The sequence below is a fragment of the Mesoplodon mirus genome, assembly GCF_964341445.2.
Source record: "Mesoplodon mirus genome assembly, chromosome: 12".
NCBI classification, from domain to species: domain Eukaryota; kingdom Metazoa; phylum Chordata; class Mammalia; order Artiodactyla; family Ziphiidae; genus Mesoplodon; species Mesoplodon mirus.
In genome coordinates, this window is record NC_138988.1 from 28,524,545 (window position 1) to 28,551,365 (window position 26,821).

General features: G+C 39.9%; 1 protein-coding gene across 11 annotated transcripts in view; it reads left to right on the forward strand.

Annotated features, from left to right (window-relative positions):
* FHIT (fragile histidine triad diadenosine triphosphatase) overlaps positions 1-26,821 on the forward strand; it is a 1,482,405-nt gene that overhangs the window by 12,212 nt on the left and 1,443,372 nt on the right. For 9 of the 11 annotated variants that reach the window (XM_082639708.1, XM_082639701.1, XM_082639703.1 and 6 more), the window contains exon 2: positions 25,499-25,547. The gene's annotated coding sequence lies outside the window, so the exon portion shown is untranslated. Of the gene's footprint in view, positions 1-1,469; positions 1,580-25,498; positions 25,548-26,821 lie in introns of all 11 variants that reach the window. The other 2 variants (XM_082639705.1, XM_082639702.1) reach the window with 1 other exon arrangement.

Here is a 26,821-nt window from a genome sequence, read left to right on the forward strand (position 1 = left end):
GACCCGACACAGCCAAAAAAAAAAAAAAAAAAGAAATTGAACTATAGTTGATTTACAATTTTGTGTCAGCTTCAGCTGTACAGAAAAGTGATTTATATACACACACACACACACATATATGTATATTCAAATTCTTTTCCATTACAGGTTATTACAAGATATTGAATGTAGTTCACTGTGCTATACAGTAGGACCTTGTTGTTTATCTATTTTATATATAGTAGTGTGTATCTATTAATCCCAAACTCCTAATTCATCCCTTCCCCCCACCTCTTCCCTTTGGTAAGCATAAGTTTGTTCTCTATGTCTGTGAGTCTGGCATAAGTTTGTTCTCTATGTCTGTGAGTCTGTATTTGTTCTATAAACAAGTTTATTTGTATCATTTTTTAGATTCCACATATAAGTGATATCATATGACTGACTTCATTTACTGACTGACTTCACTTAGTATGATAATCTCTAGGTCACTCCTTGAAGAGAACCTCTACAATTGTGATTATCCTCCCATTTGTGGGTTGCCCACCCAGGAGTGTGGGTCTGGACGGGACTGCATCTCCACCTCCATTCCTCCTACCCTCTCGTTGTCACTCCTTCTTATATCTTTAGTTGTGGAAAATCTTTCTTGCTAGTCTTCAGGTTGTTCTCATAAGTAGTTGCTCTGTAAGTAGTTGTAATTTTGATGTGTCTGTAGGAGGAGATGAGTTCAGGTCTTCCTACTCTGCCATCTTGGCCACACCCTTGAATATTTATATTTAGAACTTTATATCCAGTTTTCAGGAGGATTCTTGGCCTGAATTTATATTACCCTATACCTCAATTTCCTTTTACAGTATTTCCTAAGCTTCTCTGCTCACTAGAAGGTCAGTTCACAATGTAGTAGTTTTATTTTTCTACTGTGTTGACTAAATAGAGAGAAAGACTGGGAAAAGTGTTTTTGCTGGCGGGTTTAATACAGTTTAAAAATTACATATTTTGGGGGAATTTGCATGTATGCCAAGGTTTTCTTGTAATGATAAATAAGTAGGCATAGAAAAAAAATTGAGAAACTGGTTAAGAGGTTCACAAAAGGCGCTCGTTGACAGTATTCTGGAACTTAAAGACTCTTTCTGAATCTTTTTATGTGTTTATTAGTGTTCCTCATTATGGAGTTACTTCTTTTTATTAACAATCAGGTTTCCATGAAAATTTAATGTATTTTGCAGTTTCTCAGGCTCACAGCTATTGGAGCTAAAACCCATCATAGATAATGTGGAAGTATCAGTGCTTCCTTATGAGGTTTAATGCATGCATATTTTACTTGAGCATGGGCTGGAGGAGAGTATGGTCTACAGTCATTTAATCACTGAAGTTTGTAGTATGTGATATGGACAAAATTTTTATTTTTTGCAGGACTTGAAGGCTCCTCTGCATGTATTCAGTTTTGAAAAAAAAAACCAAAAACCTCACTGCTGTCTCCACATTTACTGCAGGCCAGTACTTGCTTGGTTGTGCCAGGAGATGCCTGAGTGATACCTAGAAGCTGAAGTCTGTGTATGTGCTTGGAGCCCTGAGGACAGGCAGAGGAACCTGCTGGAATAAGGTTGTTTTTCTCAACCCTGACGCACTTGCAGTCTCTGTCCAACCTCTCCCAGGAATGAGCCTAGTGAGGGAAGAGGTTGTGATCTGCAGGAGAGCAGGGAAAAATGCACGTGCGACAAATGTGGTCGGTATGGAAGGGGTATAACAAGAAGGTGGTTGGGTGGAGGGAAAGGGAAGGTTTTTGTTTTTTGTTTCACAAATATGTATGTGAATGGTGCCCTCTGCAGTTGTGCTGGACACAGCTTACATGGCTCTGTACACAGAGAGGCCTGATTAATGGGAGGTGCCGATACCTTCATAAGTGGGGAAGTGATACTGGGGATACAAAAGCAACAGGTGGCCACTGCAGTTTGAAATCCCAGTTGCTGGGTTCTGCCAGCTGAGGGGGTAAAAGCAAGGACAGGAAGCTTCAGCAGCCAGTGGCCACAGATAAATCTACAGCTGAGGACCTCTCTTGGCCCCTCTATGCAGGACAGAAAGCTTCCTCTAGTCTCTTGAACTTCCACAAGGCAACAGACCAGCGTCTCCCTGGCCCAGAAGAATTAGCTGCATTTGGCTTCCTAGTGCAGATGAAACAGCTGGGTCCAACTCTTATGGGTCAGGGCCTGGCTGGAATTATATGCAAGGGTGGTTTGACCAGAAGCTTCTGCATTTCTGGCTAGCTCCCAGGTGATGCAGATGTGGAAGATGGGTCACACTTGGAATAGCAAGGTTCTAGTTCTTTGTGGCTTCTACTATGTTGCCATTCTGTTTTGTTGTTTTTTTTAATTGAAATATAGTTGATTTACAATGTTGTGTTAATTTCTGCTATACAGCAGAGTGATTCAGTTATACATATATATACATTCTTTTTTTTAATATTCTTTTCCATTATGGTTTATCACAGAATACTGAATATAGTTTTCCCTGTGCTATACAGTAGGACCTTGTTGTTTATCCATTCTCTATATAATAGTTTGCATCTGCTCACCCCAAATTCCCACTCCATCCCTCTCCCATCCCACTTCCCCCTTGGCAACCACAAGTCTGTTCTCTGTCTCTGTGAGTCTATTTCTATTTCATAGAATTTCATTTGTGTCATGTTTTAGATTCCACATATAAGTGATATCATATGGTATTTGTCTTTCTCTTTCTGATTTACTTCACTTAGTATGATAATCTCTGGTTCCATCCATATTGCTGCAAGTGGCATTATTTCATTCTTTCTTATGGCTGAGTAATATTCTATTGTATATATGTGTCATACCTTCTTTAACCATTTATCCGTCAGTGGACATTTAGGTTGTTTCCATGTCCTGGCTATTGTGAATAGTGCTGCTATGAATATAGAGGTGCTTGTATCTTTTTGAATTATATGTTTGTCCAGGTATATGCCCAGGAGTGGGATTGCTGGATCATATGGTGACTATTTTTAGTTTTTTAAGGAACTTCCATACTGTTCTCCATAGTGGCTGCACCAACTCAACATTCCCACCAACAGTGTAGGAGGATTCCCTTTTCTCTACACCCTCTCTAGCGTTTGTTTGTAGACTTTTTGATGATGGCCATTCTGACTGATGTGAGGTGATACCTCATTATAGTTTTGATTTGCATTTCTCTAACATTGATAATTAGCAGTGTGGAACATCTTTTCATGTACCTGTTGGCCATCTGTATTGTCTTCTTTGGAGAAATATCCTCATACTTTTCTATAGCTTTTATTTCATCTCTATTTTTTGATCAATGCCTCTCTTCCCTCTCAACTATAAGCTCTATGAAGGCAGGAATAGTGGCGATTTTGCTCATGCTGTCTCCCGAGCATGTGGTCCCTGTGTGGGGTAAGTGGTCCATGTCAGATCCCTTACTTAGAATTTGGTGTTGCACTTTGCACAACACCTTGCACTTTACCACACTACTTCTAGGCCATCCTCTTACTTCTTTGGTTAGCCGAGTCCTGGCTGCATGGGGAGTATAGGTAAGTGAAATCTACAGAAGATCGCAGACCTCAGCCCTCTTACCATTTCTCTGAACATGTACAGCAACCCATTTCCTCTGTTTATTGGAGATAATGCCTTGTTTATTGCATTAATATTGTGTATTTTCCCTCTTGAGAAAGTTTGCTCCCCAAAGGCAGGGACCTTATTTGTCCTATCCCCAGGCCTGTGATAGACAGATTGAGTTTTGTCTCCTCATTGCCATCAAGACCTGAAAGTCTGGGTCATCCTGAGGCTGCTGCTCCATGCAGATGGGTCATTAATGTTATATAGCTAATAGGAAGTTTCAAATGATGGGGAGTCAAGAAGGGGCTCATAGGGAGGGAGTATAGAGAGGAGCCTGCTGTCTGGCTCTGAGCACTGACTGCTGGCTTTGCTTCTCATTAGCCGTGTAATCGTGAGCAAAGTACTCAACCTCTCTGCATCTTGTTTTCCTGTAAAACAAAGATGATAATACTACTTAACTCTTAGAGTTATTGTGAGGATTCATTGAGACTGTTGATGTAAAGCATGCCTTGCACAGTGCCTGATGAGTGGTCAGTGCTCAATAAGTATTACCTGTGGTCAGTGTCATTAAACCTGTTATGTTGCTCTGTCTACTTGCTGGCAAGTAGTTATACGTGTGCCAGTTTTCAGTTTGAAGATCACAGCTAGATCTTTCTCATAGTATTGTGTTATTTGGGGAAACCTCATATTTGGCCATGAAATAAATGTAGAGGCTAGCAGTTCTGGCCATATGAAGTTTTCTGAAAACATTGGTGAACAACAACCCAGGATTCAGCACAAAAAAGTAAATGCTCGTTGATGTTAAATACAAAGGAATATAAGTCAGAAAACAAACGCATCTATCATACTGGAATATTTAAATGCCTCTCATAAACACTTAAGATTCTCATTAGTCCAACATCAGAAAAATGATAAATATTAATATTTGTCATCAAAGGAAAGCTTAGAAATCAAAGCAGAGTAAACAACTGTTGTATTTCAAGGATTACATAATACTGAATGAATTTTAATTCAATATCTCCTAAACTCTATTTTTAAGATTTCTCTATACGACAGTTTATTTTTATCCAGTACACAAACTAGGAAAGATGTGCATTTAGTCAGAAAAGATTCAAGGGATTTGCTGATTCAAAGACCTGGGCTCTGTTGTGTTTTGTGTCTGTAAAAGAGACCCACATGTGCCTGAGCCAACCTCCTTCTCCATTGATCTCCATCTATTTTAGGAGAATCATACTGGAAATTGGCTCCGGGTAGATTATGAAAGGGCACTGGGTGCTTTCTGCCTTTGCTGTGGATTCTTTCCCCCAAGCTTCTCTATTCTTCCCAGTTCTGAATGTGCCCGGAAGCATGTACAGCATCCCCCAGGGTCAGGAGGGAGCAGAGGGAGAGATGACAGGCTGGCACCATCACCCTGCAGCTGTCAGGCTCTCCCTTCCTTCTTTCAGCATCTGAGATGGCTGACTCAGTGTGAGAGGGCCTCACCATGTCACCACAAGAATGCAGTCCTGGGAGTCGAGAGACCTGGGTTTTAGTTCTGGCTCTTTCACTGCCTTATGAATGTCCTGTCTTCTCTCTGGGCCTCCCTTTCCACATCTGTCAAGTGAGGGACTTGGATCTGATAATTCTGAAGTCATGTGCTCTCCAACATGCTATGACCAAGTGGAGAGCTTCAGGGATCTGATAAGCCTTTCCCCTTACCCTCTGCACAAGGGCATTTGCCTGGCGAGGCAGGCTTCAGGGCCAAACAGACCTATATCTTGCCTTAGCTAATTTAGTTAAGTACTCAGTTTTCTCATCCCCTAAATGGGAATAGTAGAAGGTTGTTGTAAGCACAGGAGATGATGTTTGGAAAGCATCCAATGCTGTTTGACACATCACAGGGATTTAATGATGCTGCCATTTTGTTATTATTATTATGTTATTATTTTGTTACTGTTATATATTATGTTTATATCTTGACTCAGTATTTTTCTGTCTCTTTGTGATTCAGTTTCCTTTTCTAAAAAATGGACATAATAAGAGAATGGAGATAATAAGAGAATCTACCTTAGGATTAAATGAGATAATACATGAAAGTACGTGGGGCGCTTCCTGGTATATAATAAGCACCAAATACACACTAGCAATGATTTCAATGATTTCATTTTTTCTTTTTTTAATTAGTCACAATACCTTAAATAAAGTAAAGAACTAGATAAGACAAGGTGACTGAGAGCAGTTACCATCTCTAATACACATGCTGAAGCAGACTTCCCAGTTGTCTAAAAGACCCAACATTTTCCCTAAGCATCTCATTTATCATAGGGAACAGTAAATAAATAATGTCAAATCTATAATTGAAAGTCAAATATCTGTATCCAACATGAGTTCTTAAACCTGGATGCTGGAGTCTCTTTAACATCAAATGTTCCATGTATATATATATAGGAAACAAAAACACTAATTGGAAAAGATATCTGCATCCCTGTTTTCATAGCAGTATTATTTATAATAGCCAAGACTTAAGTGTCCATTGATGGATAAGTGGTTAAAGAAATTTTGGTATTTATACATACAATGGAATATTATTCAGCCATAAAAATGAGGAAATTCTACCGTTTGTGACAACATGGATGGACCTTGAAGGCATGCTAAGTGAAATAAGTCAGACAGAGAAAGATAAGTACTATATGATGTCACTTATATGTGGAATGTGTAAAAAAAAAAAAAAAGCATTCCCCCCCTGCTGCAAACCTACACCACTCATAGGAAAAGATCAGATTTATGGTTATCAAAAGGTACAAACTTCAATTATACGATAAATAAGTATTAGGGTTGTAATGTACAACATGATGATTATAGTTAGCACAGCTGTGTGGTATATGGGAAAGTTGTTAAGAGAGTAGATACTAAGAGTTCTCATCACAAGGAGAAATTTGTCTTTTCTTTTTATTGTATCTTTATGAGATGATGTTAACTAAACCTATTTATGGTGTTAACTAAATGGTGTTAGATGGTGTTAACTAAACCTATTTATGGTAATCATTTCACAATATATGTAAATCAAACCATCATGCTGTACACCTTAAATTTATACAGTGATGTATGTCAATTATTTCTCAATAAAACTGGGGAAAATGCAATATAGCTACAGTGGAGAAATGGAAAAATAGAGGACAACTAAAACAGTGGGACATGGATACTTCTGGGGATGACAAGGGGAAAGTAGGAAGAAATGAGGCAAGAGATTTTTTTTCTTAAAGCCTATGTGTTGCCATTTGATTTAAGCTATTATATATTTTACCTTATAATAAGTAAAATTTATTTTGCTAAAAGTAAAAAAAGAGAAGAATCTAGTGTTCCAGGTCCATGCTGTATCTCCACATACAGAAGAGATATATTAGTTAGAAGAGACCTTATTTTTTATCAGGTTACTATGGGCCAGGCACTAAACTAAGACCTTTGTGGGGATTCTCTCATTTCATCCTCACAGCAACTCCAGGGGGTAGATACTCTTATTATCCCTGTTTACAGATGAGAAAACTGAAACACAGAGAGGTTAAGTACGTGCTTAAGGACACCCAGCTGGCAAGTGGTGGTGCTGGGATACGGATGCATGTTATATGACATGGGAGAGAGCTTAAGCTCTACTAGCTGATGTCCTCAGCTGGTCAAGAAGTCAAACCTGCTTTGTGGCTACTCTTTCTGTATTAATGAAGTCTGATGGATCAAGACAAGGATGTAAATGGACTTGCTTTTTACCAGTGACATAACAAATTAACATTATTCGTATTGTTTCCAAGATCATTCCATTTCATGTAAGGGAATGAATTTCAATATGGAATAGACTTATTTAAGGAAACATCAATATTTTTCTCAAATTGGCAGCATCAAAACTATATTTATGGAATTAAAACATATTGCATTTATATAATGCAAATTCACTTGGAAACAAGATTTCTTTATCTTTTTCTGTAACTTAGCTTGCAGCTGTTGGCATCAGTCTATTTTTAAAACACAAAAATAAATTGTTTCTTGTTAACTCCAATGGATCTGCAGGCAGATAGTAGACAGAGTTGCTGTCCATGAGGCCAGCATCTTGGTTAGAGGGCCCATTATTCTATGAGAAGGTGCTATTTGGAAAAAAAACCCTTTTCTTACCAACTGCATAAGAAAATTCATTTTAGAAAATAAAAAAGACAAAAATGCTCAAAAAATAAAGTAACAATAGCATTTCATCCCCTCATTATAGCACTATCAATATTTCAATGTAGGGATTTCCCTGGTGGTCCAGTTGTTAACACTGTGCTCCCAATGCAGGGGGCCCAGGTTTGATCCCTGGTTGGGGAACTAGATCCTGCATGCCAACCTAGAAGTGTGTGGGCTGCAACTAAGAAGTCTGCATGCTGCAACTAAGAGTCTGTGTGCCACAGCTAAGACCTGGTGCAGACAAAATAAATAAATATTAGAAAAATATTTCAATGTATACCCTTTCCATCCTTTTTTATTGCATATGTAAGTTCTAAGTTCTGTTAGCTTTCTAAATTGGGATCACACTTTACATGTAGTTTTGTTACCTTTTTTTTTACTCATCAGGGTATTGTGGTGTGCATTTTCCCATGTCATTAATGATTGCGAAGTACTCTTACTATTAGAACCTGCAACCTATCCTAATTGTTTTTTTTTAATTTTTAAATTTAAATTTTAATTTTTGGCTGCAGTGGGTCTTCGTTATTGCACACGGGCTTTCTTTAGCTGCGGTGAGCAGGGGCTATTCATTGTTGCGGTGCGCGGGCTTCTCATTGCGGTAGCTTCTCTTGTTGAGGAGCACGGGCTCTAGGCGTGCGGGCTTCAGTAGTTGTGGCTCGTGGGCTCTAGAGCGCAGGTTCAGTAGTTGTGGTGCATGGGCTTAGTTGCTCTGCGGCATGTGGGATCTTCCTGGACCAGGGCTCGAACCCGTGTTCCCTGAATTGTCAGGCGGATTCTTAACCACTGTGCCACCATGGAAGCCCCTCTCCTAATTGTTTAACATTAGGCTTCCCCCACCTCTACTTCTGGTATATGTTAGCGAAGAATATTTGCATATATGCAAATATATGCATATAATTACATATATGCAATATTTGCATATAATTACATCCACTGTTCTTTTCTTAGGATACATTCTCAGAAGTGGAAATGCTGGGTTATATGGTAAGCTGTAGGAGTAACTGTCTAGTTTTTCTTCACTGCAGGCAGTGCTCCCCTGTGCCCCTAGAATCTCCACTAACAGCTTCTCCTGGGCTCTGTTTCCCAGGAGCTTCAGAGAAGAGACTATGGAGCAGGAAGGTGGTGGGGCAGTTAACAACATCGTTTTCAGGTTCTACTCATGGACCAAAATAAACATGTTGGGTTGGCAGTACCAGCCTTAACATATCCTCTATTATTTGATATTTAACTCTGTCAGCTCAGAATGCTTTCAGCTGCACATAATAGAAAACTTGACTTATGGTGGCTTTAAAAAATAGGGGATTATTTCTCCCACATAATAAGAAATTTAGTGGGCTTCCCTGGTGGCGCAGTGGTTGAGAGTCCACCTGCCGATGCAGGGGACACGGGTTCGTGCCCTGGGCCGGGAAGATCCCACATGCCGCGGAGCAGCTAGGCCCGTGAGCCATGGCCGCTGAGCCTGCGCGTCTGGAGCCTGTGCTCCGCAACGGGAGAGGCCACAACAGTGAGAGGCCCGCGTACCGCAAAAAAAAAAAAAAAAAAAAAAAAAAAGAAAGAAATTTAGAAATGCGTGGTGGCTGTGGCTGTAGTTCAGCTCAGAGATGTCAAGGAGAGTGTGTCTACAGTGTTCTTGGCCTTTTCTTAATGGTCACAGGATGGCTGCGGCTGAAGCAGGCATCATACTTGTGTTCAGGGAGTCAGGTTGGGGTGTGAGAACACAGATGAAATAGACACAGTTTTGACCCTGGGAGTTGTTAACCTGATTTTAAAAAGTGGTGCTTGGGCCTCCCTGGTGGCGCAGTGGTTGAGAGTCCGCCTGCCGATGCAGGGGATACGGGTTCGTGCCCCGGTCTGGGAGGATCCCATATGCCGCGGAGCGGCTGGGCCCGTGAGCCATGGCCGCTGGGCCTGCGCGTCCGGAGCCTGTGCTCCGCAACGGGGGAGGCCACAACAGTGAGAGGCCCGCATACCGCAAAAAGAAAAAAAAAAAAAAAAAAAAAAAAAAAAAAAAAAAAGTGGTGCTTTTTTCTCTTATTGCAGAAGTAATATATGTTCATTATAGAAAATATATTTCAATGATAATCTTACCACCCAGAGGTAATCACTGCTCTCATTTTGGTGTTTATCCTTTTAGTTTAGTTATAAATGCACAAAAAAGTGGGATTTTTGATTTATGTACTGCCCCATAACTGGCTTTTTAAAACAGCATCCATCTCACTGCCTAGTACCTGGTAGATGGTTTAAAGATTTTACTGGAAATTTAATGAATAATTAAAAAAATACACTATGAATATTATCTTTTTGTATCTCTGAGTAGTCTTTAGAGTATATATTTTATAGTATAATTTTTAATAGCTGCATATCCCTCAATTGTTTGAATGTTTCATGATTTATTTGACTCAATCTCTGTTATTTTACATGTAGTTTTATAAAAAATTTAACTATGACAAATAATACTGCATTAAACATCTGTGTGTGTGTGTGTGTGTGTACACAAATCTTATTTCCTTAAATTCCTTTCATAAGTGGAATCACTGGGCCCAACGAAATGTCAATTTTACTGTCCTTGATTTATGTCATCAAATTGTCCTCTTCAAATGTACCATTTTACTTACCACCAGCAATGTGAGTTGTTATAACCTTGTTTTAGGGGTTTTTTTTAGTTTTTAATTTAATTTTATTTTTTTTGTGGTACGCGGGCCTCTCACTGTTGTGGCCTCTCCTGTTGCGGAGCACAGGCTCCAGACGCGCAGGCTCAGCGGCCATGGCTCACGGGCCCAGCCGCTCCGCGCCATGTGGGATCCTCCCGGACCGGGGCACGAACCCGTGTCCCCTGCATCGGCAGGCGGACTCTCAACCACTGCGCCACCAGGGAAGCCCTAGTTTTTTATTTTTAATAGACATTTTTTTGAGTTGGTAATATATTTGCCTGATTCCAAAATCAAGACAATGCAAAAGGCATAAAGTGGAGTTTTACTCCTGTTACTGTCCCCATACTCCCATCTCTGCCCCAATTTCCCTTAGGGTAGCCACTTTTACTAGGTTCGTTTGCATCTTTTCAGTATTTTTAATGCACACAGGCAAATATGTATATAAATTATTTCCCTTCCTTTCTTACACAAAAAGTAACACACGATACACACTGTTCTGTATTCTTGCCTTATTTGGTTAGGCTGCTGTATAATGTTCCATTATGTGAATATTCTGTAGTTTTATTTATCTAGTCTCCTGTCTAGCTTTATTTGAGACCTATGTCTTTTCAGCAAAACCAGGCCCAAGTGAACTATGTTATTCTGGCCCTGCAGCTATACCACAAATAGGAGTAGGAAGCTATATCTTAACTTCCTAGACCTACTGCCTGGCCTGCTGCACATTTTGACTTAACCTCCCAGGGTGTAGTTGGCAGTGTCTGAAATATACTGAATCCAAGAAGGGAGAGGATTGCACAGGTAGGTTTATCCCCTTTGAAGACTCACTGGCTTGTCTTTTTTCCCTAGCTGTGATTGTGAGATATTTTCATGTTTTAGTTTGGGTAAAGAGTAACCCCCTCCATTCTCATCCAAGGGATGGTGGATCCCATAGGAAATTATGTCTTATTTTTTAAGGAATTCATTGTCACAGAGTGCCAGGTGTATCGTATGCTCCCTCAAGAGGCTCTGGGGAAGAATCCTTCCTTGCCTCTTCCAGCTTCTGATGGCTCCAAGCATCCTTTGGCTTGTGGCTCCATAATAATTTACTTCACTTGGCTTTCTCTGTATCTTCTCCTCTTCTTTCTCAAATCTCTATCTGCCTTTCTCTTATAAGGACATGTCATTGTTCTTAGGGCCCAACCAGATAATCCAGGATGACCTCAAATCAAGATTCTTAACTTAATTCCTTCTGCAAAGACCCTTTTTCTGAATAAGGTAACACTTGCAGGCTCCAGGGATTTGATGCAGACATATCTTTTGGGGGCCACCATCCAGCCCACTACAAGCTTTGAGTCTAGCACTCTGATTCCAGAACCTGTGCTGTGCCCTGTTAGACCATATCCTGTGAAGTGCCACAGAGAAAGTCTGTTTTCTCTTCCACATGGTAGTAAAAGGCTAAGGCTTATTTGCTCAGTGTTGTATCTTCATCACCTTGCACAGTGCCTTTTGCACAGGGGAGGTGCTCAATAAAATGAAATGGCTTTAATCACGGAATTTCCGTAGAATTTATGAAGGCAGTTTTCACGTCTCTTATTGCTTTTCTCCAGGCTGAGTATTCCCCAGGTACTTCAGTTGTTCCTTATGTGAAGTTTGGAGCCCCCATCTTTCTGGTTGCCGTCCAGTAGGTACTTGCTAATTTGGCCAGTCCTCCTCTTAATATGCCTTCCAGATTGAACTCTTGATAAGATTTAAGTAACAGGATAGAATGAGACTATTGATGCTCATGGTTTGTACACTATAATTCTTAAAGTAGCTCTAGGTTGTATTCATTTTAGAGTAGCTGCTAAGGTCATTTCTGATAATAGCTAAAGACAAAAAAAAAAAAAAAAAAAAAAAGAAAGAAACGAAAAGAAAACTCTGCCATACTAGTAGTCCTACTTAGTCATTGAGTTTTTAGGACCAAATACAGCCTCAGTTATGCTAATGCAAATTTGATCGATTTTGGATTCTTGGGATGGATTTTGAATTTGGAAAGAAAATGGTCCAAACATCACATTCTGGGGTTTAGTAGAAAAGGCAAGCATACTCCTTAATAAATCCAGTTTTCTCTCTCCATTCCATTTTGTTGAATCCATGGAAAAAAGTTGTATGTTTTAAGAGACCTGAGTGATGATCCAATACAATTTTCTGCAAGAATGAATCAGGATTTTCATGACAAAATATTAGAGAAGAGAACGTTTTTCTTCTTAATTTCTACCTGCTGTGGCCTGAAGTTGGTAGAGTTTAAAAAAAATTTTTTTGATCACATTTACCAACTGCTTATGTTAATTTTCATGTACTTGTACCCTGAACAAAGTTACGCTCTTGGTGTTGTGTGTGCTGCAAGCTTCACTGCTGTCAAAACATGTTTTTAAAAATAACCCATGGGTTTTAACCAGTACAGTCAAGACAAATTAGGTTTTTTTTTTTTTTTCTTTTTGCGGTACGCGGGCCTCTCACTGTCGTGGCCTCTTCCGTCGCGGAGCACAGGCTCCGGATGCGCAGGCCCAGCGGCCATGGCCCACGGGCCCAGCCGCTCCACGGCACATGGGATCCTCCCAGACCGGGGCACGAACCCGCATCCCCTGCATCGGCAGGCGGACTCTCAACCACTGCGCCACCAGGGAGGCCCCAAATTAGGTTTTTTAAGAAGTAAAATCCACCTTAATATTTAGATCAGCAAGATGCTGTTATGACTGACTTTTGGCTTTATGTGGTAAGATAGGACCGAGGCATACTAGAGGCATACTAATGCTTTAAAATTTTTTCTTTCAATCAATTAATTTTTTAAACTAGGGGTTAAAACAAGGAAAAGATAATAACTCCCAGGGGTGGACTCCATGTCTTCATTTACTCCATTATACCTTCTGCATCTTGAAGCCTGGTTTCTTTGAAAAGAAGCATTTTGCAGAGAAAGCCCTCTGCTTGGAACTCCTCTCCCTCACTCCTTACCTGGCTACTATTTCTACCTGAGGCTATAGCTTAAATGTCTCTTCTGCAAGGAAACTTATTCTGACCAATAAGACTAGTAGTTCTTATAAGCCCCCTTGTACTTCATTTGCAGTCTTCATTACATCAGTTTCAATCACCTTGCTAATATTTGTCTTTTACTCCCGTCTGTAAACTCTATGAGGCAGGGCTGTGTCTGTTTTCAACGGTCTCCCTAGATCAGTGTTTGGCCCATAGTAGATGCTTAGTAAGTTTTTGTTGACTGATTGGTCAGAGGCTGCAAAAGTCACTTAAGGGCTAATTTTAACAATATTTTCATGTCTCTCTGTGTGTGTATATATATGCTAAGCTAATAGCAATGAGCTCCTCTTTCTTTTTTTGGGGGGGTGGGTACCACTGCATCAAATTACTGAAGTAGAAATAGAAAAAACAGTTGACATTCTGTTTTAAAGTGACTATGGATTTGACCCACTTCTACTCTAGTAATGTCATCATGATTGTATCTCATTGCTGTGGGTTCTTGGAGACTGACAGGCAGAACAAGTTGCTTCAGCTCACGGTCCTCATCTGTCATACAGAACAGCTTGCAGAATCTTATTATGTGAATGAAATATGGAGAGAGAGATATTTTTCTTCCTGGGCTATCAGGGTAATTGAAAGTAACCGTATCAGGGCACAGGGGGAGAATGCAGGAAAATAGATTGCTTTTGTGAAGGGCAACTCATCGGCTCTCAGAACTTCAGGTATCTAGCCTCCCAGGGAGGGCAAAGTGTTTCCTTTTATCAAAAGGCCTGAGATTCAACATTCTTTCAGTAAGGAAAATGCCTTGGTTCATGTTACCATCCCTCAGCTGCCTGATGAGTTGCCACCACCATGGTGCCTTTGGAGGTGTATCCCACCAGATGCAGGGCACGAGCTTGGTGTGTTCTTTAGCCAGGGAAGAAAACCGTTTTAGTATTCCAGATCAATAAAGTGTAGTAGGAAATTGGAAATGTGCTATGAAAAGTCATTAACCAGAAAAATTCTACTGTTCCTGAGTTTTGGATCAGAAGAAATAATAACACTTGACTGCTTTTCTAGTTTATATTTTACAAGCTTGGCCCTGGTGCAACGGAATATCAGATAATACTGTATCAGTGACACTTTGCCTTCTAAATCGTTGGTCCTGTACATATAAATTGAGCTTTATAGAATAGTTTTAGTTCACAGGAAGCTTTTTACGTAACACTGGTCGAAAGCACTAATGTGGTGACGCAAAGCAAGGTACAGTTCAGCAGTCATTCAAGTCATGACTTTGTTATATTTTGAGATAGCTTTAAAATCACTTAGTCGAACAAAACTCTAAAGTACTGTAACTGCCAGGTTGCTTTATCTAATTTATGAAACGGAGGCAAAGGAAATCAACAATAACCCTCCATTTACCATTATTAGATTAGCTATTACTGAAACTGCAGAAAGTATATAAACCTTTACTTTGTGTTCACTTGAATTTGGTTATTAAGCTTTGATGGAACTTTCATTTAACCAAATGCCTTTGTTTACAACCATAAGCATGTTAAATCTTTTGTGTTCTGAATTTGATATGAGCATTTTAGTACATGCCTCCTGCAAAGGCATGTTAAAGTTACAGATTCTATTCATTTGTGTTCTGTCAAACATTATCAATTCAATCTAGTTAGGGTCTTGTTTTTCTTCCTGACTTTAAGAAATGTATCTTTTTGCTATAAGGCTTCTACTTTTTCAAGAATATAACCAGGCGTTAACAAACATGAAACTACTTCTCAGAGCAGCTTCATAAAAATTGATTTTTCAAAATTAAATAAGCATCTGGTGGGCTGAAAATGCTTTATACCTGATATTTAAAAGATATTTTGACTATTGCCAAAAGAAATCAATTTCTTCATGTTGTCTCCCTTGCAGATGCCGTCATATGCCACTGGGTTGTGTAGAGCACAGGCTCTGGAGGGAGGCAGGCTTGGCATTGCACCTCACCTCTACCACTTACCTGCCTGTGACCTTGGACTTCACCTCTTAGGGAAATCAGTTAACTCTAATTGCCCTCTCCTCAGTGTGTAATTGGGTTCATAATAGTACTTATCTCATAGTGTTTGTTATACGTGAGGGGTTGCATGTAAAGAACTCAAAAACCTGATTGTTATTATAACTTGTGTTTGTGTGTCTGTGTGTGTGTCCATACTCTACGTACATGTTATCGACTTGACTGAAAATTTACTGATTTTAAATCTGGTTATAATAATGGAAATGCTGTTATCCTTTCAGGACTTAATGTTCTAGTATCATGACCATATCTAGAAGTGACATGGAGCATAGTTATCATTTTGGATCTATTCAGAGCCATTGCTTGAAAACAAGTCACTGGGAAGGTGGCTATTTCAATTGCTAAGATTGGAACCAAATCCATATTCCAAAGAAGTCTTTACTTGAAAAGTGGAACTTTATTTCAGTTCTTTTAAATTGATGTAAAAGCTGAGATAAAGAGTGTTTTAAATATGTGAAACAGAAATACATGGCCTTTCCAATAAGAAGGGCTCCTGTTGACAATTTGCTGTTGGTTTTTCACTGACTTTATCTGTTTCTCACATCTTTTAAGCTTCTAACTGCCTTGTTCTCTCTACATTTTCCATCTTCATCTCTGTCCTTTATATCCACATTTTTGGGGTAGTGTAGATGGGTTTGGAGAAATCCACACTGTGTCACCCAGCATCCTTTAGATCAGTGATCCATACAGGAGTGATAGGAGTTCAGGCTAGGAGATCTGGTCTTTGATATTGGTTTTCAGCAAATTTACACAGTTCTTATGGGGATGGAATTTTTCTCCTCATGTGTACCATCTTCTGTCTGCTTGAATAATGAGTCATAGAAAAATGAAAACTTCTTTAACTATGAAAGTTTCAGCAAGAAAAAAATGTTACGCCTTTGGTGTTAGTATAATGCAAAATAAGATGGCATTTAAAAAGTCTCTTCTTCAGCATCATATTGACAGTGCCCCTCACTTGATTCAGGGATTGGGGACTTACTGAGATACACCATCTGGCAGAATACGGAAGGCCAGTCTTGTGCCAACTGAAAAAGCTGCATCAGTTCCAACTCTTGTGTACTTTGCACATTATTGGACGTCTTGCAAAACGTTTATCACTTTTTAATTAGGAAGGACTAAGGGATTTTAGTACCCCAAAGAAAATGTCAGCAGCCCAAAGATAGAAAAATTATCCAGTGGATCATAAGGGGCAGTAGGTGTTTCACTTTGAGCTCGCACAGAAGCAAGGACAGTTTCATACTAGGATCTTTGTTGGGGGGCATGTATCCTTGGTCTGTCTGAGCGGAACTGGGGTCCTGGTCTTTCTATTATTCTGACAGTTTCCCCAGCTTGTTTCTGTTGCAGCATGGCCAGGCCTTGAAAGCATATGCCAAGAGATCAACTCTGTTCTGCTTCTTGGCCTATCATGTAAACTGTGGCCTGTCATGTTCATTAAAATGAAAATTTGTCGAATGGAATTTGCCTGACTGGCGGAATAGTTTAAATGTCAGATGTTGTTAGGCCTGGATATAAATATTATGTTTCTATTGTTAATTAATTGCAGCGCCTCAGTACCAGTGATCCAAAATCCAATTTAGTCTGCAATAGGCCTGTGGATAAGGGCCAGAGACAATGAATGCAGAGGGAAAAAATGTATTCAGAGTTTCCATTGTATCTGTCAATGTCCTCTTAGAAAAATAGCAAATTTTGGTGTGTCACTACAGTTTAAGAAGGGCAAAACAAGACAGAATTAAGACTCATTGTCTTTTGAAACCTCTCAAATGTTACTGTTGCATCTATTCCACTGCTAACCCTGAGTCTGTCCCAGCATCAGAATTCCCAAAAGATGCCGCTCTGTCCCCTTTCGGTGACTCCCCCCCACCCACTGTTTCCATCTCTTGAGTCTGTTGTTATGTTCCCCGCTCATTTCAGACCTGTAGAACTGAGGTGTCTAGCCCCATAATCCTGCTCAATTCTCTTTGCAGTGTTCATTTTCCTCTCTTCCACTTTCCATCAACCCTTCCTTTCTCTTTCTTTTTGTCCTTTGTTTTGGTCCCCAGGCTCAACAGCCTGTCTGTCAAGTCTGCCACTGTTTGTTAAGATCATTTTGCTTCCAAATTGAGCTGGTAGCTGAATATCACTCGGAATATCGCTGCTAGAATTCTCTGCATTACAAAGAGGAACAGAAATCTTGCTGCTGGGGCTCAGACCTCAAAACTGACTGTTGTTGCAAAGCCGTGAGCCAGCAGGCATTTGTGGCTGCCATTCTCAACCAATATTTTGTTGAGTACTTGCTGTGGGCATGGCATCTGACCCAGCCACCTCTCTGGGTTCCAAAGGCAAGTGGGTGTGCCAGGCGGAGGAGGACTAATTAAGACTTTGGAAGGCAGGACTAATGTGGTCCAATGGTCAGGGACCCTCATTTAATTCCTGGCATCCTGGTCCCTGCCAACCTCGTTCTGCCCCTGTGATTATCCCAGCTGAGAAGCAGGGAAGGGAAGGTGAACTTTGGTTTGCTCTGAGTTTCCCTGTCCAGCAGAGTCTATCAGATTAAAAATGAGAGGGAAGGAGGCCAGAGAATCTTCCAGATGGAGAGTTTAGAGGAGGGCACAACCAGACTCCCTCTCGGCAGTGACATCACTGGGCCATTCAAGCACTGGGCCAGGAGCCTGCTGCCTGACCCTGTAGTGGAGTGGAGTGGGGGCTGGCAGAACAGTCACCCTTGGCTTAGGGTGGAAGCAGATTCAAACCAGGCACATGCAGGCCACATGGTAGAGGTAGAGCATTTACCCTGAGGACTGGCAGTCTGTTTGGAGGTGAGGCCCTTCATTCTGGACTCCTCTTAAGGGCGAGTTCCCCAAGTTACGTAGACAACTGCAGAAACCAAATAGGGAATTGGTGTTCTCCAACCTCTCTGTTTCTTCCTTTAGAATGAATCAGCTGTGTAAGAAAGGTGACCTTCGATAGGCTGGAGGCAGCAGTAACCGCAGTAGCCCTACATCCTTGGATGGACGCACATGTGGACAGCAGTTCCAGGCAGCAGGGGTTTGATGAGGACACAATGCACTGACACTCACTTGCCACACCTCGTGGTAGCACAATTTTTTAATTAGATTCCGTGTTCATTGAAAAGTATCCATATGGATACTCCAGGAACAGGGTTTTGCTCAAACAAGAACTGTTTTTTAGACTAAGGCGATCTGAGATCTATGAAATTCTGGAATGATAACGAATGAGGCTAAACACTGAATATCTGGCTTAACCTTACTTAAAAATTGATTATTTTAATGTTACATCCATACAACCTCAGTTTCTCTCTGAGATGAACCTCTTTGTCTCAAATTCAGGTTATTAGAGTTTGGGGAGGGTTTATGCTATTGGGAACAGACTGTTTGACTTGAAATGTCATCTCATTCTAAGAAAACATACTAGGGCCACGTTAGGGCATCCCTGTGCAAATGTCACGTTGTCAGAGTGTCTCCTCCTAGGATTAGACTAGCCACGGTACTTCCAGCCCTGTCTTACGGTCAGACAAAGCCACTGACTTCCCCCACAGCCAGGGTGCCAACCTGGCCAGGGTCATGCTCCCCGAGATTTCATGGAATTTGATTTGTCTCTAACTCTCTGCATGTTAAGATGTTAATTATTGGTTGACTGGTATTCTGCTCCTCAGATGTCACCTAATGATTTTCCAGGGCTCATGCTACTTGGCAAATTTATTTTTCCAATGCCTGGCAAATATTACAGCATTGAACAGGTGTGGTGAGGATGAGTTGTGTTATATTTGTGTGTGTGTGTTTGTGTGTGTCTCAGGCCACAGAAGTGTAGACATCTGTAGAGAGATATCTTTTTATCTTAAAAAAGCCTAGAGTACAAATTAAGAAAATGAGAAAGAAAGAACAAAAATAAAAGTTAATCTCAAGTAAAGAATTTTCAGTGTTTTCAGTAATAACACAAACATAATATCCCTTTAAGCAAATTTCCTCGGGTGTATGTTGACACTGTCTTAGAGGATGTAGATTCAACAAGGAGCAAGAAAGGTGTGGTCTGAATCACCACACCTATAAGAGGTTCTTTTATAGACGTTCGATGCTTTCGTTTGAAATAAAAATGAGGTGCTGGCCAAAAAAAAAAAAAAAATGTGGTCTGTATCTTTCTTGAACTTAGGGTCTGTTGAAAAGACTTTCATTTACATTTTGACAATATTGATCAGTTATCCATGTGAATAACAAACCTAAGGAATATACCGATCTCCCCCTCAACTCTAAATACATCAGTTTCACAAATTCTGAAAATTACTCTTTAAGAAATACAGGCATATAAACTGAAATAAAATTTCTCGGAATACATCTGAGAAGTCTCAGGTTTGGGGGATCTTTTCTGTTGTTTGTTGTGAGGGTTTAAATCAGTCTGCAGATTCTCAAATAATTTCATGTGTTTAAAATATTCATTTATCATCACGTAGTTTAACCAAGGCTATGTTTTCCAGCTGCCTGGTTTTCACCGATATGTAGAAAAAGGTTTTAAGAATCTTCTCGTAGTTGAAAATTGGCTATCATTTGAAAGAATGTTGCAATAATTCATCTGGAGCAACAGCTCACTGAGCATAGCATAAGAACAGAAATGAGGGCTGAATTTATTCACTGTCTTCATTCTTGTGTCTTGTCTTAATTCCTGAGTGAACAGACTTCTTTCCTAGGTATATACATAATTGTTAAAGACTTAAAGGTCAATAACCAATCGCTTAATGTGGCAGTCAAGTCAGGTGAGGGCTGCAGAATGCAGCAGTGGATGCAAATCTCTCAGTTCCAGGCAATGTTGCCTTAGGAAGGTGCAGTTGGATGGTTCCCAAAGATAGGTTTTAATTGGGGGAAGATAAATCACAGTCAAAGGAGGTTTTTATATTTGAGAAAGATGTTGAAATTCAGGCCAGTATTTACCTGGAGGCTGGATAATGGAGTGAGGGGCTTGGTGTTGATAAAGGTTTTCTGGGCAGCTATGCTCTGGAAAACCACTCAGATAAATCAGTGTGTTATTGGCCTGTACTGCTCTGCCTCCGTGATTATGTCTTTTGGGAGCAGCTGAAGCCTAAACCTCTTTGGGTTCATTTAAATCTAATCTGTGTCTTGCAGAAGGTCATATGAAGGTTAGAGAGTCCACCTGCTCTACAACAAAATGGGGATGAGTTAGGCATGAGGGAAACTGGGAAAAGGTATAATGCATTGTAGCTGCAGGTGAAAATGTTTTAATGGCCAGTAGAAGTTTAGGTCTTTGGATTTTGGGGTCAAGGTAAACATGGGAAAGAGAGGACTAGTTTGAGTGGCTATTCTTGACTTTTGTCCAGAGATAAGTACTTTGGGCACTAGAGCCAGAGTTTTCTGATCCTGACCTGCTCCTACTTCAGATATCTAGCATACATAAACTAAACGGACAAATGTTTGGGTGCCAGAGGTATACACAAAGACTGTGGAATCCACTTGTGCAGCTGACTCTTGAACACAGAGGGGGTTTGGGATGCCGAGCAGTTGAATATTTGTGTATAACTTATCATCAGCCTTCCATATGTGTGTCCATATACGAGATTCTGTGGATTCAATAACCACGAACAGTGTAGTACTGTAGTACATAGTTATTGAAAAGAAAATCCATGTATAAGTGGACCAGTGTAGTTCAAACATCCCGTTCAAGGGTCAGCTGTGCTTGTTTATTCAACAAGTATTGACTGAATGACTATTTAGTGCTAGCATAGTCTGGGGCTCACAATGCCTGGGCAGGGTGAGTTTGGTTTAAGCAATGAAAGCCATAGGTTTTAAAGAGCTTAGACATTCATTAAGGTCATAAAATATAAACACAGGAGAAGGTAATAATTTAAGACAATAGCATGCATGCCTGTCACAAGGCATTTTATGATTAAGGAGACAACAAAGCTCTGTTTTAAGACCAGTCCCACCACCTGTCCCTTTACCTTTCTGGGAACGAACCTTCAGTACTGGCTACCCTTTCTCACTCTTCTGCTTTCAGCCTCTTAGTTTCAACTGTATCTGCTCATCACCTTGACACGTGCTCAGGTTTTTTCTGTTTACGAACTGTACAAAGAAACCCTCTTTCAGCCCTTTGTCCTCCAGTTGCTACTCTTTCCTCTCCTTCACACCCAAACGTGTCTAATATTGTCCTTACTCACTGTCTTCATTTTAATGATTTCCACTTATTTCTTAACCGACTCCAAACTGAATTCTGTCTCAGTCCACAGAACAGTTCCTCGTTCAGTTCCTCGTTCAGTTCCTCAATGACGTTTACATTGTAAGAGGGGCAGAGCGGGCGCGAGAGCCGTTCGCGCGAGAGCCGTTCGCGCGAGAGCCGTTCGCGCGAGAGCCGTTCGCGCGAGAGCCGTTCGCGCGAGAGCCGTTCGCGCGAGAGCCGTTCGCGCGCCATTGCCCGCCGGCCAGGGAGTGTGGTGAGGGGCGGCTCGCGGCCTTCTCCCCAGGCCCCTCCGGAACCCGGCCTCGGGACCGGCAGGTGACCTGGGGGGCCCAGGGACAGGACTAGGGCTGTGTCTGCAGAGCTCCAGAGCCCTCACCCAGTGGCGGGGCCTAGGGCTTGAAGTAGCCGCGGACCTTTCCCACGTCCCCACCTCTGTGACCTAATGGCAGCGGTTGCAGTCTTCATGGGTCCCAGACCATGGAGGCCTCAGCAGCTGGAGTATACGGACACTGCCCTGAAGGTAACAGCTTCACCCCAGCCACCATGTGGTGATGAGGGGCACACCCCATGTAGAGGCCACAAGGAGGTGTTTCAGCTGATAGTCCCAGCTAAAGTCTCAGCTAACCCTCAGCAACTGGCAGGCATTTGAGGGGGTGAAGCTTCAGATGATTCCAGGCCCCAACTTTCAAGGCTCGCAGCTGAGGCCTCAGGCACTGTAGCATACAAAAAAGTTGGCTCACTGCACCCTGTCAGGATTCTTGTTCCATAGAAAGCATAAGAGATAATAACTTATTATTATGAAGTCATTAATTGTTAGGTAGTTGGCTTTGTAGCAATACGTAGCCAATGCAAATGCCTATTTTATTATTACTAACTTGTATTTTGCCTAATATTAACTTACTTCCACCAACTTTCTTTTGGTTCCTATTTGCTTGGTATATAGTTTTCTGTACTTGTCCTTTCAAAATCTCTTTCTGTTTTAGATGTATTTCTTATAAACATCACATAGCAAGGTTTAAAAAATGCATTTTGAAAAAATTTTATTTTAACAGATGCAATTAATCCACTTACTCTGATTACTGACATATTTGAACTTCTTTTTAAATATTTTCTTTTGTGTTTTCTGTTCACTGTGTTTTCCTTTGTTTCTTTCTCCATCCCATTCCAGTCTTCTACAGAAAAAGAATTGGTTGAGTTTTCTATTCTCTAGATTGTTCCCTTCACTGGTTTGGATACTTCAATTCTTCTGGTGATTACTCTTATGTGTTTTAAAATCGTGAAATAGAATATACATACAAAATAATTTTTTAAAGTGTGTATCTACAGTTTAAAGAAAATAATAAACTGAACATCCAGATACCTGTCCCCAAGCCAAGAAATAGAGCATTACCATATTCCAGAATCCTGTTAGACCGTTTCCTCATTACAATCTCCTTCCTCACTCTCAAGGTAAATGTAGCCTGAATTCTGTATAAATCATTCATTCCCTTGCTTTTCTTCATAGTTTTTGCCACTTACATGTAATATTTCAAATCAAGATAGTATTTGTTTTTGCCTTTTTGAATATCTTATATGCGGAATAATATGTACAGTCTTTTGTGACTTCTTTTGTTTTACATCATATTTTTGAAAGGCATACATGTTGATGTGTGTAACTGATTCATTGATTTCTCAAAGTTGTGTAATATTCCATTGTAAGAATCTATAAAAATGTGTTTATTCATTGTACTGTTAATACCTGTTTCTGTTTTCAGTATTGCCATTCTAGCATTGATGCTAGAAACATTCTTGTACATGTCCCTTTGAGCATATATGAAAGGATGTCTTTGGTTATTTACATAGAGAAAGAAATGCTAGTTATCTTTAACAAGTTCATCAGTAGCTGTAATGCATATTTTTAACAACTTAATCAGTATCTTTTCCTCCTAAACAATTCATTCCCCCCTCCTTTATTCCATATGATTGTGGCCAACCACTCATTTCATCTTATTTGCAAACCCTAAAAATTGGTTATTATTGCTATTGTAGGTTCTCGACAAGCAGGGTTTAGTAATTATTATCCAATACCCATTATTTATTATTGAATTTACTAGATTTACTGTCATACTTGCTAATTTATTTTTTCACCATTGCTTTTTGTTCCTCTTTCCTTCTGGGATCAATTCCTTATTATTCAAGTATATCTTTTAGTATTCCTTTCAGCAAAAGTAAACTACTGTGAGCAGGAAATAATTTTTTTTTCCTGAAAAATGTCCTTATTTCTCTCATTCTTGAATGATAATTGGTTTAGCATGGCTATAGAATTTTCCTTGAACTTTTTTTCACTTGGAACTTAGGACATGTCATTCCACTGCTGTCTTGCTTTTATTTTTGCTTATGACAAGTTGTTTTGCAAGGAGTCTATTTTTTCTCTCTGGTTGACTTTAAGGCTTTCTTTCTATCTCTGGTGTTCTGCTGTTTCCTTCTATTGTATCTACCTGTAGATTTGCTTTTATTTATCTTGTTGAGGTCTCGGTATGCCTTTTCAAGAGGATTCATGTCTTTCATTCTAGAAAATTTGCATTCATTATTTTTTCATATAGGTCCCCTCCCTTGCTTTTGAGCTATATTTTGTTTAGCATTTCTTGGTGTTTGGGATAGAAACGGATACAGCTCAATCTCTATGTTGTCAGACCATAAATCTCTCAGACTTTATAAAATGTAGTATTATACTATTTTATCTAGTCTTCCCCAAATTATGTTTCCCCCAACTCTATTGCAATCCACATAACACAGAGGGAAGGAGAAATTTTGATGGTGTCCCATGGAGGGGCCTTATCTCCTGCATTAATATTCCAAGATTTACATCATAGCCCACAAGTCTGGCCTTGTTCTTTGGTGGTCATGCATCAGTGGTAATGGGTTCTATAGTGGGGTAGGGGGATGTGAAGGGAAATAGCCCAGTAGGAGCTAAAGCAGTTACTTAGGACATTAAAGGGAAAAAAAAAACACAAAAAAACATGGGAAAACCATGAAGTAGTTGACCATTCCCAACTACTATACCTTAAGAGATGTTAGGACCTAGCCATGAATGAAAGAAATAGGCATATTCCATTTATTTTTGACCATGGAGTCAACATATGAGTAATGTTGGACTACTATAGAGTCAGCCCCTTGAAACCTTAAGTTATTACTGTTGCTTGGCAACTATAGTTTACCACATCTCCTATCATATTGACTTGTGTGTGGTCAGCACATTGTATGTTTTGGTTGCAGGGAGCTTAACATGCCTAGATTTGATTTGAAATGCCAAGTTTGGCTCCTCTGTTTTATGAATTTCTCACTACCGAGAGAAGGCTATGCTCTACCTAGAGGAAGGAAGATTGTATGTAAGCTTGCACACATTTACTCATAGGGGCAAGTGGTGAGGTCTGGATTGGGAGGGACATGCACACCATATAAATGGAATAGACTCCCCCAAGTAAAACTCCCAGGGAAATGGAAATAGAGTGTGCAAGAAAGATGGCGCTAAAAGATGTAAGAAAATAAAATGCTCGGTCAGATCTAGTGTGCTGCATAATGTTTAATTTGATTTTCATCTCTGCACTTTATAAGCTATTTCATCTCTGCACTCCTCCATTCTGTTGAGGAGTTCACACCCCAAAAGATTTGACTATAGGTCTGGCCAGGTTTGTGTGAGTCAATTCTGGGTAGATGTGTGTGCCATTTTCAGTTTATGACTTTGTCTTTCACTGACCTCTTGTACAGGAGGTATGAGGCACAAAGTTTTATCAGTGGTTTATTTGGCTAGCATCACATACCATGGCATATGGAAATTCTACTTAGAGACGTGGAGAGAAAACGTTTGCTGTTTTACTCGCAGATAACTCACTGCTTTCGTTTTTATCTCTTTGTAGCTTTGAAGCTCAGCAAAGAAGGGAAATCCATTGAGAACAGTCTGTAAAGGTAAGTGTATTTATTACATGGCCTTGACAAACATTGCCTTTACAACATTGATTTTTCTTTTATTCAGAGATTTAAACACTCGGATTAAAGATATAGCTGACAGGACATCTTCCTTAACCACCTGCTTGTCCTCCCTCATAGGCAAAAGTGCTGAGCAATAGTTAGCAGAGAGCAGGAGGAAATAAAATGATGTGCTGAGGGTAGCCAAATGCAATTGTATGCTTGCTGACTTTTGCTTTCTTCTCAGCAGTTAAGATATTCCAATGGAGCTAAATTTACTAAGATTAATGCTAGATGGAAAAAGAATGCACTCGTACCACTTCTGGTCAATAGTTAAATAAAACCAGCTGGCGAAATAAAGCATTTAAGATAAAATTCAAAGTGGCATTTCAATTGCGTTGGATGAAATTTATCATTAAAGTCAGTTGTGCCATTGTGTGGAATAGCTAGTTTTGTAGAAAGGAGAAAGTTAGCCAGTTTGGTGTAGCTAATTTCATTCCACCCAGTCACTTTGGACGCTAAGTGAGTTAAGGAAATGAACTTCCAAGTTTGAAGCAATGGGGAAAGTACCTACTCCTGTGAAACATTACAATCGAGTTGCTTTTTACATGGAAAAATGTAATTGTTTCCTCTTTCCTAGGTATATTTATAAGCATACCTCTGTACAGCATTGTTCTTTGAGTCATTGTTTAATTTCTGTTCTGCATGAAGTATTTTAATTTAAAGAATTCATTCCGGGGAATTATAGGGCTGCAGTTTCATCAAAAGTCTTTGGTGGCCAGGATGAAATATGCCATAATTTTACATTTGTTTTCATCATCAATTATGTTTTTGACAATGTTAGGTGTTTTTTTTTTCTGTCATTTTTATTACGGGAATCATGACCGTGACCACTTTAGTTAAAGTTGGAAGAGCCATTTTGATTTACTTTATATTTTAAGTTATTCCTAACTTTATGACAAATCTACTTCTGGAGCTGAATTTTTAATGTTTATTTTGAGGGTGAAAAGGAATTTTACAGGGAAATTGGAGAAAACCCCCTTTGAATAATCCAAACATGAGCTATAAAAATATTGTTTTGAGGATTTGCTTTGGGATGATTAAACTCTGGTGCATGAAAGCTGGTTGGCTTGGAATTTTTCTGTAATGGTTGGCCACTAGTGAAGAAAAAAATATCTTAAGAAGTAGATAATTCTTATATTCAGCCATATAACTTACACATCTCTGGACCATTGATCCACATCTTGGAATAAAGCAGTACTTGATAGCTTTTA